Source organism: Molothrus ater, chromosome Z, assembly GCF_012460135.2.
Source record: "Molothrus ater isolate BHLD 08-10-18 breed brown headed cowbird chromosome Z, BPBGC_Mater_1.1, whole genome shotgun sequence".
Lineage (NCBI taxonomy): Eukaryota > Metazoa > Chordata > Aves > Passeriformes > Icteridae > Molothrus > Molothrus ater.
The window spans coordinates 56087061-56102004 of record NC_050511.2 but is presented as its reverse complement, the minus strand read 5'-3'; the positions used below and the strand labels follow the sequence as shown (position 1 = coordinate 56102004).

Here is a 14944-nt window from a genome sequence, read left to right as displayed (position 1 = left end):
ACAAGAAAGGACCTAGAAAGACTTCAATGTGCAGCCCTCATTATTAGACATTTTAGCAAAACTATCAAGGCAAAGTAAAAATGAATATGTAAGAGACACTGGGAAAGCAGTAACAAATTTAGAGAGAAATAAGACATTATGAAAAAAAGTGTACAGTCCTTTAAGCAGCCCATTCTGCACTATTTTTATTCAATTGTTTTATAAACTGATTCAGTGTAGGAGACGGCTGTGAGAAAAATGGGGCTGGGATGCCTTGGGAGAACACCCTTATTGCACTCAGGGTGAGGAAGGGAAGCAATCTCCCAGGATTCCCTGCAGCTCCATGTAAATGAACTTCTGCCCGTCAACTGTTGCTCTCTCCCCGAGTTCTGGCATGTTCTATGTTCCTAGTTTCCCCACTGGTTCTCCCCAGAAGACCACTCCCTCCCTTCTCCCATATTAGTTCTGCCTGTGTCACCCCACTCCAGCTCCTCCCTTGGATCCTCTCCCTATTGGACTGCTTATACCCTGACCCCTCCTACCCTTCCCCAGCTATATACCCTAGCCCCTCCCTCCCTCCCTGCTCTCCAGCTCTGGGTGCTTTTGCTACTGGTTGTGCTTCTGCTGTGTGTGTTCCCACTCTGTGTTCCCAAGTGGAGAGTCCTCTCGTCTCTGGTGAGGCAACCACTACACTATCTGGGCTCGGGCATCTGGTGGGCTGAGGGAACTGTCAGTGCAGCCTGAAGCAGAAGCACTCTCAGGTCAGCAGGCACCTCAACAGCACCTGCCTGGGGAAGCACCCTTCAGCGGGGGAAGGGAAGCCACCCCCAATTCAGCATTCTTTTTATGTAACTCCATCTGGTTTATGGGTATCAGAAGTCCATTAGGTTTTATCATTTCAAATTCAGGAGAACGGCATGTACTCATGCAGAAGCTTGAATTAATTTTTTGGAGGAATCCATTAAGGTTGTGATAGGCTGGTTGCAGTGCACTGAATCTAAATGGTTAAAATATTAATGCTTGACTGTGTCTCAGGTTTGCTCCTGCTGCCCATCAGAGTGAGGTTCAGTGTTACCTTGGCTGGGTAACATAGATTGCTCTGGAGAAGCAAGAAATACAATGCTGTCAGAATGGCACTGGACCTTTCTGTGCATCAGGTCTTGCAAGCTCTGTAAAATGTGAATGTAAGAAGTGAATATCTTCTTATGCCTTGTGAGTTTAACAGGCTTACAAGGTCTCTATGATGCCAAATGCTTGCAGCATGCTCCACCATAATCTTTGAGACAGATCATCTGTAGTATTGAGCTAAGTTTTAATTCTTTTGTATCCACAGACCATTAAGAATATACCAACTCAAATTTTGAACCCAAAACTTTATTGTCTGCAAACTACAGCTTTAAGTGACACCACTCTTGGTAAACTACTACCATGACAAAAGATTATTGTAAAAAATAAGATTTATTAAGGATAGCAAAAGATCTGTTGTTCTGATTTGTTCTGTTCAAATAAGAAATACTACTTTCTTGTATTAATATAAAGTGGGATTGGATAGTAAGAATCAGACCAAGTATTCTAATCTAATCCCTCATATGTAGGACTTCTCTCATAGCCCAGAGTAATTCACGCATTTCCTTTTTCTGATAGTATGTTCTTCTTTCCATTTGAAGAAGAATGAATCAGTTTGGCTAAAAATTATGTTCTTTCTGTCCTCCACTGTTTCATTCAGCCAGAGATGATTAAAGAGATTACTCTCTCCTCAAGGCTCCCTGTTTCGCTCCTGTTGTAAGTGCTTAAGGCCTGTTCAGAGTAGTTACATCACAATTTTAATTGTTCTGAGAAAAAAAGTTATATGAACTGTATCAACCCAACCAGGTTTATGATACGGTTATTTAATTTTCAACTTACAAAACTGTCTATTCTATCCATCAAGTGACTTACTGATGGTGTAGAGTGTGTAATGTGCCATTATTATGAAAATGGAGACTCCCAAGACTCCTGCCTTCAAGTCTGAAACTATACACAAATATTTCCACCTGAAAACACACCAGCATCTTTGAAGAACTATATTCAAGTTGAGAAAAATTCAGCCAAGTATGTATTTGTAATTTTATTATCATCAATTTTCAAATTGAAATGGTCATAAACTATTAGCCATTTTTAAAGAATCTGAAATCTGTAAAACACACGTTGTGTATATTTTCTACTGAAAATTATGGTACAATCCTTTTGCTACAGGTATGTATGTAATGTAATGTCTAAAAGTGAAGACCCAACAGAAGTCCTGTCACTAACATCTCTAAGAGTGAACAGATTGCTATTTACAAACACATAAAAAAGCAGTTAGAAGAGTTCAGAAAAATTAGAGCAATTCAGCTGTTCTGTATCTTTTTAAAGATACAAGGAGTATCTTTAAAAATTAATCTTTTTTTTTACCCCCGTATGTATTTAACTTAAAAGACTTAGCTTAGAAGCCTGAGCTCGTTTCCTAGTCGACTTTGATTTCTTGACAAGGCAGACAATGAAGTGTGCTTCATTGCTTTAATTTAGACAAGTAAAACTTCTTCAGTCATAGGGCTGTATTGATGGCAAAATGGGGTTGACATTCTGGAGATTAATTTTTTTAGTGATGTGTTCTTCTGTCAAAGAGCAGCAGTCTCAGTGTGTAAGAGCGTAATAGCCTCACTAAAATTAAAAGGATAACCTTAGGTATTTTTGTAATTGCCTTTAATAGTGTTAAAGTTTAAACTTTGACTAAGAGGTCCAGTTGCCACAGCATTTGATATTTTTAACAGTTGTAGATTTGATTGTATCTGTTGTCTGTAAGAAATCCCTTTCTTTTGAAAATTGCAATATACTTCACCTTCATTACATGCTTAGACAATTAAATTCTTAAGTTATTCTGCATGATAAAATTTGTAAGGATTTTTGAAAATAAATTTTGAACTGAGATCCATTTTGACTTAGAACAAGATCTCTTCCATTTAGCTTCCTAAAAGCAGTTGCTATTGATAGATATTACCAACATCAATTTTTTCAGTATGTTTTTGTTTAAGATCTTTCAATACATTTGTTATTCTGATCCTTCTCTGAAACTATTAATATTCTTGAATTGTAAAATTATTATATTTCATTGATTACAAATACAAAGAAGATTTTTATATGCTATTTGCAATTTCATAGGCTGCCTTTATTAATTGTGATTTGGTTTTGACTGTAATTGGTTATGAAACTGAGCTGAGCTGTGACTATTGAAACCATTTCATGCAATGGAACAGGTAATTTAGGACCACCCAAGAGGTATTTTCCCCTTCAATGATCATTGTTTGTAGGTTTTTTAATCAACCAGGCTATTTATTTGATGATGTATTACCAATGTGTCTAACTTTGAATATAATTCACTGGAGTTCCTTGCATTCCTCTCTAATCTTGACCAACAAAATAAATTTGAGCCATCTGCAATTTTTTACCTCATTCCTAATTCCTTTTCCAGAACAATAATAAAAATTATGAGCCATGGATATAACACAGAATCCCCAGACACTCTACTATTGATCTTTTGTATTTTCAGCTAAATATTTTTTGATAAAAACAGATAATTTAATATTTTTTATTGTCTCCAAGACAGTTCCTGATCCATATCAATTCTTTCCATCTAATCTAATGCCTACATAATTCTTTAGTAGCCAGTCAAGGACCTTGTCAAAGGTCTTTTGAAAGATTTACTGGATTTATGTGGCAAGGCTTTGATAGCAGAGGGTCCACAGGGGTGGCTTCTGTGAGGTGATACCAGCAGCTGTCCCCATGTCAGACAGAGTCAATTCCAATTGGCTGAAAGAGAGCACTGCGACTGGCTGCAGTGGAGACCAGCAGTGATGCTGACAGCACCTCTAGGATAATGCATTTAAGAAAGGGTAAAAAATGCTTCACAAGAGCAGCTGGGAGAGAGGAATGAGAACATGGGAGAGAAACAGCCTTGCAGATGCCATAGTCAGGGAAGAAGGAGGCAGAAGAAGTGAAGAAGGGGAAGATCATGGTAAAGCAGGTTGTTGCTCTACAGCCCATGAAGACAGTGGGACAGCAAATACCCAGCAAAGAACTGTGCCTCCCGTGGAGGACACAGCAGGTGGACACACCCTGAAGAAAGCTAAAGCCCACGGAGGCTCATTCAAAAGCAGTTTCCTGGCAGGAGCTGCGGCCCATAGGATCAGATCACACCTGAAGACTGTATCCATGGAAAGGATCTCTAATGGAGTAGTGTCGGAGTGTCGGGGGGTAGGACGGTCTGGATGGACGGAGACAAGAGATCTCTGCAGCCAGGTCGTGGAACTTGGGTTTATTGCAAAGGGCGTGGGTGCAGGGGCCTGCTGGGAGCTGCCAGCCACAGCTTGGAGCAGGCCCAAGAGAAGAGAGGGGTAGAGAGGATGAGAGGGTAAGAGTGTAAGGGAGTAAAAAAAAGTAAGAGCGTAAAAGGGTAAGAGCGTAAAAGGGTAAGAGTGTAAAAACGTAAGAGAGCGAGGTTCCTGTTACAATACAATAAATCTTTCTCTGTGTTGAATATTCTAATTCTCGCTAACCAATCTGCTACAATATACAAATCCCATAGCATTTACATACAGCCTATAAGAATCATTACATTACCATATGGTGTTACATTTTAAACCCTAAAAACTTTGGACCCCTTCTGCTAAGCTAGTAGGGTCTGCTCTGACCCTTGGACCTGTCTGCAAGCAGAGGGCATTGTTTCATCAAAAGGGGACTACCTTCAGTACGGCTACACAATTGTTTTCCAGTTGTTCACTAACTAAGGTATCTCAAAGCTTGCTTTCATTTCAATCTTGCTTATAGTTTCTATATTCTCAAAATCTTTTGCCAGACAATCATATTTATAAGGCTTTCCTGTTTCATCTTCCCCAACAGAGTAGTTCTTGAGGAACCGCAGCTTATGGTAAGGACTCATGCTGCAGAGGAAGGACTGCCTCCCATGGTAGAACTCCTATCCCAGAGCAGTGGAAGAGTATGAGGAAATAGGAGTGGCAGAGGTGAAGGGTTATGATCTCACCAAAATCTACATTCCCTGTGCCCATGCTTTTGAGACACAAAAAGCAGAAATTCTGAGAAGAAGGAGTTAAGGGAAGATGGTTTTGGTTCTATTTTCATTACTTTCTGTGAGTTATTGATGCTATTTTGTGATTAACTGACACTGAATTGAATTATTTACCCCATGCTGAGTCTGCTTTGCCCAACATGGTATTTGGTATGTTTCTCCCTATTCTCATCTTGACTGACAAATATTTTCATCTTATTTTTTCCCCTTTTCCTGTAGATGCAGGAGAAATTACATAACTGCTTGGTGGATACCTGCCTGCCAGTCAAGGTCAGCCCGGCACACAAAGGTAAATAAATTGTATTACTCTTTTTAATTTATTCCTTTTGAAAAGGTTTATAAAGATCTAATAAATTTGTAAAATGCCATTTTCCTTTGCATGAACATGGCTGTTTAGATGCAGAAATGTGTCTAACTGGAAGACTTACAAACTCATTCAGTTTGCATACCATGGTTAATGCCTAGCACGTATTGACTTTTCATCAACTTCTACGAATTGAAAGCAAGCAGCTTTAGTAGAAGAAAATACTTGGTCAGCATAGATTGAGACACAGAAAAAAAATCTTCAGTATGAGCTCTGAGACACTTAAATGTGTATCTTAAAACACTTCTGCAAGTGTTAATTAAAGATTTTTTTTAAATTAAAAATTTTCCAAAGACTACAATGCTGTTAAAATGTATACAGAAGGAACTATTTCTTTAAATACCTGGGAAGTATTTCTTTAAGCCTTTATAGTTCTTTATATGGAAACATCAATCAAAAATTGGATATAACAACACTCATGCATGAAAAGATGATAAGACACGTTCAAACATGGTCCAAACATACTTGGAGAGAAGAAAATTAAAATAAGTGAGTTTTTATCTCATAAAGCTAAATAAAGTGCAACATCATTAAAGAATATTCTAATGCAAAATCTCACTGGCATGTTTATTATTGAGTAGTAGGAAGGAAAAGACAGGTTCCACAACACACCAATTTAGCCAGTTCCTAAAATGGTCTAATCTATGTAGGTGTACCAGATACGTATTTCTATCACTGTGAAAGGGATTAAATAGCATTCCTTGTAGTCCACCTTCTCATCATTGGAATTGAGCACAATTTACGTTTTGGATTTGCTGTGTGACAGATTTTAGTGTCGTACACTGACAGCAGGTATGTTGAACTAAGGGCTCAAAAACCTAAGAAATAGGAGGCTGAATTTATCCTTGTAAATAAGACTTCAGCAAGAATAGTCTGGCTTTTAGAATTTTTTAAATTTTACATTTTTGCAAAGCAGCATACCTCCCACATTTATTAAAAATTAACTTTAGGATAACAGTTGTTTTTGATCATGAAGATCTTTGATTTAATGTAGACATACTAAGGTCTGTGTTTGCTTATTGTCCTCTTTCCTGTAGATGGAAAATGTAAGTCTCTTTGTAGTGAAAGACAGTTTATTTTTTGCAATAAACAACAGCATAGATCAACATAAAATGTACTTAATAGTCCAGCAAATATTAGGAGAAAAATATAGTGAGGGTGGAATTTGTAACAGATGAGCTGATAAAGCTTATACAACAATTACAAGTTTCTCTTCCCCTACAGTGATGTAATTTTAACATAACTTGGGTGTTTCAGCAGAGTTGTAGAGGTTTATCAAAGTTTCTTATTCTGTACAAATTTAATTGAAATAATTTTATGAATGGAAGGGACATCAAAGAAGATACTGCTTATGAATGTGATATGCCTAATTCAAGTTATTTTTAGCAAGAAGAGTAAACTGACATTGTCAAGACCTTTGAGTTTAATATCTGATTTTTAATGCGTCCCAGACTTTTACAATAAAGAAGAAAGATTGCACAGCTGGGTACTGACTTTTTATTTGATGAAACATTACATTTCTGCCTTTGGGTTGAAAGTAAGAGGCTCTTTATTTGCACAAGGGACTGGATTTCCTTCACTTTTCCTTAGTTATGAAGCACAGAGACAGCCACAGAAAAAATTCTTTTAAAAAAAACCCTACAATGTGCTATGTTTAGTTAGGTAATTTAACTGCAAGAAATAAAGTTTGTTTTTCTGCAGTGTACAGCTGAAATTTGCATATTAAGATCAATCTTAATCTGACCCTAAGGCTATTGCTAAAAATCCTAATTTTCTGCAAAATAGGATTATTGGTCTTAGTCAGACCAACTGGTTGCTGTTCTTCTGAAGATTCACTCAGGGAGTTTTAGAGTAACAAGTTTAACAGGAAAAAACATTATTTTAAGACAACATAGTGAAATGGCTTTGACAGGATGTCCTTCTTTTCTTACAGGTACTGTAAAGTTTAATAATTTGCAAAATATTTTTATAATTTTGGATATTGTGACACACTGAAGTACATCTTTAAATATTAAAGACACTTTAAGCCGTATTTCCTTCTGTATACGACTTTAACAGCACAAGTGTCACCCTAAGAGCAGGGATTTTAGGCCGCTGTAATGTAAAACAAACGAACAATGTGTAGATCTTTGCACATCGGGATTTGGTTTTCTGATAGCTAAAGCAATTTGTCAGATTACCACAGCTGAAGTGAGGTACAAAATATAATAAAGTAATTCTTTCTTGCTCTTGTGTACTTGAATTGTCTCGGACAGATGTCACCTTATGAGCATAAAACAACCTAGATGTGAAATACGTGGCATTCTGTGTGAGCTGCAGACTTTGCCCATGATGAGCTCCATGAAGACTCCTTTTATCAGTCTCTGTCACTCTGTGCCCTATACAGGTATTATTCAAAATGGTGATGTTTTCCCCTCAACAGAGGACATATCAACAAAAAAATTTTGAGTGACTTTTAAATCCAAGATAGGAGGAAACTACCTGCAAAGTACAGACAGAAACGTGTTCCATCCCTTTCTGTATTTTCAAAATTAAAGCAATTCTGCATGTATGCTCTACATGTTTGGTACTATTTAAGACTTTTATCAAAGTAGAGGCACTCTGAATTTTAAGTTATATCAACTACACATATGTGTACTATGTTCTTTAATAAAAGAATGGACAGTTAGTCCTTTATAGGAAGTTCATTTTACAGTGGACAGGTTTTTTTGTTTATCAAACTGGCTTTTTCTCATTTCTGAAACATCAATTTTGATAGAAAATGCAATTAAATACTTTAAAAAATATGTAGATTGTTGCAACTTGGCAAAGAGCAAAATTTTAACTAGGAAGAAAAATCCTAACAAATGAAGCTCAGCTAGAATCTAGATCTATCTTTAGGTTCTTAGCCAGTTTGCATTCTATTCTGAGAGCACTTTTTTATGGCGTAGTTTATTGAGTTTCATATTAATGATATGGTAATCAAATGCTAATGTGGAACAGTTCTGAACCAATTCAATGATATGAAATTGATGATTATTGCCACAAAAGCCTTTTTGCTTATGTAAGTATGCACTTCAAATACATAATAAGACTTTTATTTAAGTAAGGAGGCAAGATATTTAAAATTAAATGGAAGATGATTTCTAATTGCCTTGAAGTAAATGCAAAACTGTGATTTCTGTGTTTTAACTATGTTATTATATAGTCAAAACACAAAATATATTATTGCTATATTCCTTTATAATTCTCAATCTCGGTCATCATTATCAGCCACACACACAATGCACACATTACAAGTACTACAAAGGGAATATAAAGTGATATAATTGCTCCTACCTTTTCTGGTTGAAATGTATATATGTTCTTGAAGGTTTCAATGATGAAAAGTCCTCTTGGAAGCAGATGTCTCTCTTGTACCTTGAAATTACCCAAATACATTAGAATATTGAAGATTATGACCAACATTGAAGTAAATGAGGGCCTAATGACTTCTTTAAAGCTGCTGTGTAGCACGATGATAAAAGGATCTGCTAGTATAATGAGTGCAAACTGAAAAAATTGGTTGTATAGCTTTATTTTAATGACTGCTAACTGACTCATGACAACTTAATATCAAACCTTCTTATGCTCATAAATTGGCCATGAACACTAATTATACAGTAATAATTATGTAGTACACTTCCCTAATGATGCCATTCTGTCCAGCATTAATACTTTTTGCTGTCATCTTGTAGTTATATTTTTAGCTTTTTTAATGTTTCCAGATATTGCAAGTATCTGTGGTGGTTTTACCCCAGCTGGCAGCTGAGCCTCATGGAGCTGCTCACTCAAACCTCCCAGCAGGGCACAGAAGAGTCTTGGAAGGGCAAAAGGGAGAAAACTTGTGGTTGAGACAATAGCAGCTCAACAAGCAGAACAAAAGCTGCATGTGCAAGCAAAGCAAAACGCAGAATTTGTTCACCACTTCCCATGGTCAGGCAGGTGTTCAGCCATCTCCAGGACAGCCAGGCTCCATCCTGCCTAAAGGTGACCTGAAAAATCTAATGGCATTACTTCAAATGCCCTCCCCACCCTTTTTCTGAGCTCCAGCTCTTATTGCTGAGCATGGTGTTGTATGGTATGGGATATACCTCTTGTCAGTTTAAAAACATACGTGGTTTCTTTAAAGTTTGTCTTACTAAAGGATCAGAAGCCTATTGCATAGTAGATTGAAAATGAAAAAATTAAGCCTGACGACGAGGTATGACACCAGAAATTGCAACATTCTGTGGAAACTTACAGTTTCTTTAACACGATGACTTAGTGTTGTGGGTGTCCACCAAAGCCACTCTATCATTTCACCGTCCTCAGCAGGACAGGGGAGGGAAAATATAAGAAAGGGCTCATGGGATGAGATAAGGACAAGTAGAAATTACTCATCAATTATGATCACAGGCACAATAGACTAAATCTGGGGAAAATTAGTTTAATTTATGCTCAATCAAATCAGAGTGGTGTAATGATGAATAAAACTAAATATTAAAACATGTAGGCATGTGCCCCCACCCATCCCTTTTTTCTGGACCTTCTTAGCTTTCTCTTCAGGTTTCTGTCACTTCCACCTTCTCTGCCCTCGAGGGTCATAAATACTGCCAGGAGCCTAGTCCATTGTGGACTTTCCATGGGGGTAAACAGCCTGCTTTGGGCATCCACCTGGTCTGGTGTGGGTTGTCCATGGGCTCCAGGTGGATGTCTGCATTCCTGTTATCTCCGTGGCTGCACCTGGTACCTGAGCACCTCCTGCCCTCCTTCTGCACTGACTTGGATGTCAGAGATGTGTCTCCCACATATTCTCACTCCTCTTTTCTCTGGCTGCTGCTGTTCAGTAGGCTTTTTTCCCTTATTGAACTCTGTTGGGCTGCCAGCATTGCTGAAGGGCTCAGCCTTGGCCAGTGGTGGGCCCATCTTGAAGTCGGTGGGCATTGGCTCCATCAGACATGGGGGAAACTTCCAGCAGCTTCTCACAGATGCCACCCCTGCAGTCCCTCCCACTACCAGAACTTTGCCATGAAAGCCCAATTCACATAGTTATCAGTTTCTGTGTTATCCGTGTGTGGAGCCTTTCCATTCTGAGGAGGCTGTAGTCTGATCCTAAGACTCCTCCCATGGGACACCTGATAAAATCCCGGGCCTGGATCTGTGTCCTCTCTCTGCTTTCTCAGCTCTCTGGGCTTTGCTTGGGCTCCTGGGCCTCCGCCTCCTGCTCCCCCCTCACCCCGACATGGGGTGTGGGGGGGAATAAAATGGGCTCTTGTGGTAAACAACTAAGAGACTTGTCTCATCTGTTTCCTCTGCTGTGAGGTTGTAGCCTCCCTGGATACGATCTGTCACAGTAGGCACACGCTGCTACAAACGGTGGAGAATGTGGGCACAGATGCCACATGCAGTGCTACCCAAAGACCAACTCTTAAAATGATCCAGCCTTCAGCAGCCGGTAACCTGGCTGGCAGATGTAATGAGAAGAAATCTTCAGTCAGACAGAAACTCTGGAATAACAAATTTGCCTCAAAGGCTTCTAAAACTGCGGTGTCTTTGGACAAGGAGCAAGAGAATGAGAATGATGTCATTCAAACTGAAGACCTCAAGATGAAAGGAGATCCTCATCACAGTATTGGAAAAAACTGGCAGATGAAGAGGAGGACAATTTCCCAAGCGTTCTGTCCCATTGAGACAAATTCTTCGAGGAAGAGATGTTGGTGTGGTGCAAGTGGCAGCGGTATCTGTACTGGCCAGCAGTGGTGAAAGCAGTGAAGAGGAAGCACCGGAGGGCCCATGTGCTCTTCATAGATGGCACCACAAATGAGAAGAAAAAAGGTTTCTCAGTGTTTCTGAAGAGCCTGAAGCACTTTGGCTGTGAGGAGCTCATCGAACAAGCCAAGGAGAACTATTCCAGGGAAATCAAGTGGTGCCTGCAGCTGGAGTCCTTCCTGGCTATTGGATCCAAGTGGGCTGTCATTCTTTCACCAGGTCCTTCCCTGGAGTATTTTGCTGCTGATATCAGCTACCCAGTGAGGAAAGAGGGATACCAGAGTGTGGTGCAGATGGCATTCCCAAACACAGGGGAGGAAGGGGCTGGACAGTCTTCCTCAGACACCTCCCCCCAGAAACCTCTGAGGAAAACCTCCTCCCTGACAGGACCAGAGCTGCCAGGGACAGGGAGAAAGAGAAGCTAGTGGACTTCATAGTGAAGACCAAAGGCGCTGAAGAGCATCTCCTGGCGATCTTGAAAACTGGGAAACAATCCTGCGGGCTGAAGGAATTCCTGAATTCCAAGCGGTACATGACCTGTGTGGAGACTTATTTGGAGGATGAGGAGCAGCTGGACCTGGTCCAGTAGCTGGTTGGGTAGCTGAAGAAGATGGACACCAAGAACCTGCACCAGATCCTGGGGGATGGCATCAGATTCATTTCAGATGTGCTTTTACCTGATGCCATCATCCGTGTCATTGCTGCTGTGGGTAACATCGATTATGATAAAGCAGAAAAGAAGTACATTAAAGGACCACTGGTGAGCAAAAGAGAGAGAGTTGTTTGATGAACAAGTCCTGGGAAGCAAAAAACTCAAGACAGAGCTGGAGCCTGCGGAGAGCTGAGGAGTGGCTGGGGCTGTCCTGGGGCCAGGTGTAAATAACCAGTGGTGACTTACATAAAATGTAGCATTCTTTGTAAAGTCTCTGTATTCCCAAATCCTCTGCTCCCAGCCCTGGCTGGTTCTCAGTCCTTGCTGCTTCCTGTGGCCTCACTGTGTTCAGGATCCACCAGATCGTCATCTATCAGTGCTCTCCTGGGGGGCTGCCAGAGACCCCCAGTGCTGTGCAGAGCTTCTGCTGCTCCACCAACTTCCACGTGGGTTCTTTTAGTCAATCACTTACTTGGGATCTTGTCCTGCTTTGTGACCAGTGGTGCCTGGTGGCCTCCTTGCTCCTGATAAAACCAGGGGGTTCCTGGTAGGGAAGCCTCCTGGGGGTTCCCCCTTCCTGCCTCATGGATCTCCAAAGGTGGGAAATCAGATCGTTGCCCAGAGCTGCCATCTGGATCACAAAGATTTGGGTTCTTGTTTTGTTATGACAAGTAAAATTCCATAATCCCATGGAGAAGTATTCCAGGTTCACTTAAGCAAAAACATTCCCTTCAGATAAAGCTGTAAGATCAAAAAAAAAAAAAAAAGAAGAAAAATTGTGGACACTGTGGGGTGGCATTCCCTGGTTTTGGGAGACACAAGAAGCTTCCCTCACAAAGCTGTTAGACCCCATTGGCTCCTTCCCCTGTTCCTGTGTCTGTTCCTATATCCCTGAGCCACTCCTCCCTATTCCCTGATTGGCCCTCATCTTTGTACTGCCCAGAGACAAGGGTCAGCTTCCAGGCCCCTTGGCAGAGAGAAACTCAGACTCTCCATGGGTGGGTGCTGGGACCTGAACATCTCACCGTGCAGCTGAATAAAACATCTGTGGATATTTTGCAATGGTCCTTTTTGCTTTCTTACCCTGGACTGTACAAGCAGCAATTCAGCCTGCTACGTTCTTGTAAATATTTTTTGAGCTGTGATCATAAGGTGTCAGTAATAATTTTATTTTGATTTATGATGAATCTTGATATATTTCAACACATATCCATAATCTAATATTTTAGGAACTTCTCCTTAACTGGCTAGCCTAAAATCAAGAGTAATCTTTACTAATATTTATCATATGTTGTCTTGTAAAACTTTTAAAAATCATGTCCCAAATAAAGTTTATGCCAAAGAGAAGAGTTAATGTCATTTAAATTTGCATTCCCTTGCAGGCCAGATGCTGATTTAATTTACTGTGCTATGATCAAACTAAAGATCAAAGATAAAATATGGTGTTCATTGACAGAAAAAAGGAATAAATTTTTTCCAATCTACCATTTGGAAATCTCTAAATGGAAACGTTACTGCATATTGTTTTAATTTCACTTTCCTTTAATCCTTATGACCCCCTCTAGTTTTCATATACTAGACATCTATGTATACTGCATGCCATATATTTAAGCAACATATGGGAAGCACATTTTGCAAGGAAAGTCTGTGCAAAGAAGGGAAAGGTTTTCCTGAAAAGAAAGATGAAGGAAAAGGATAAAAGCAATTCATGTTAACACCTTGTTTTGTTTCTACTCTTTTCACTGATTTCTAATGTTTCCTTTATCAAATAATATGTAGACTGATACAGAATTTTAGCATCTTTAATTTTTATAGTCCACAATGTTCAAAATCTTGACAATTAGAAAGCCTCTCCTAAAGCTGAAGAATGGCTTGAAGAAATAATAACTTTACCTGATTCTTGATATTGTCTCTCTTTTTTCCAAAGCATGGGAAGTTCCTTGATGCCATACACCCTTCATTTTGTGTTCCTTATTTATTATGCCTTTGCTTTAGATAATCAAGGAATTATTTTGGTTTTTTTCCAGACAAGAGATAATAAACTGGAGATTATGTTCCTTTTTACATTCAGCATGTTACATTCTCTTAAACTCACACATTTTTCAAGTTTTGTTTGTTTTGGTTTTTTCCTAATATATTAAATACCCCTGCAGGCACTAAAAATATTGGAATGTAATCATCAAGCCAAATTTAACTTATTTTTCTACAATATCTCCTTCCCAAGTTTCATCCTACCACAATCCACACGAAGTAGCTTTCTGCCATTCAATCATACAATTATGCAGTAGTTTAGACTGGAAGAACCATCCGAGGTGTCTAGTGCAACCTCTTGCTAAAAGCAGAGCTAACCTCAAAGCCAGATCTTGCTCCACAAAACAGATTTCTGAGAAACTTGAAGAATTTTATGGAGCTCAAAAATTTTTGTAAATTTTAAATGTCTGAATAATATGTCAATTTATGTCTTTTCACCTGAAACTTCCACTGCATTCACTTAAAAAAGATCTGAGCTTTAGCTCACAAGTATACTGCTATCTGTGCAGGGCTGGATTGTGCTTGACCTATGCTTGACAGCAATGCTGCATAAAACAAGCTCTTTTGGCATGGCACAAGTGAAGGAATTCCCAGTTGTCTGAGAAACAGGATTTGAATGGAGATAATTAATTCCACAATTTTCAGAAAGCCACACATTAACTCATTAAATGGCATTTGTGGTGTACTAATGAACTGGATATAAGTGAAATGCTTTAGAAAGTCCTGAGAAAGTTGTGACAAAGAGTTGCGAGATAAATGAATATAGTATTGAACATAAAACATCACTCTTATGTCCGAATTCTGCTTTTCAGTTCTATTTGGCCGTGTTACAAAGACTTCTAACAGAAAAAATGTTACATTTTGTATGTTGATTCCTATATTGTGCCGTCGCATGTTTTTTCACGTTTTATTGTTGTTTCCGTTACAAAAGTTAGCTATTTCCTGTCAGTTAGAGAAGTGGTCTGATCCTCTGTACCCCCATTTCAACTCCTCAGAATGGTTTCTCCCTAAGTGGTTTACTCCCTGCTTTTCCCGCCACTTGGCT

The 14944-nt window shown here is 39.2% G+C and overlaps 1 pseudogene; it reads left to right on the top strand.

Moving 5' to 3' along the window:
• The first annotated feature begins 11158 nt into the window (after positions 1-11158).
• LOC118699676 (PWWP domain-containing DNA repair factor 3A-like) lies at positions 11159-12003 on the top strand (annotated as a pseudogene).
• The last annotated feature ends 2941 nt before the right edge of the window (positions 12004-14944 follow it).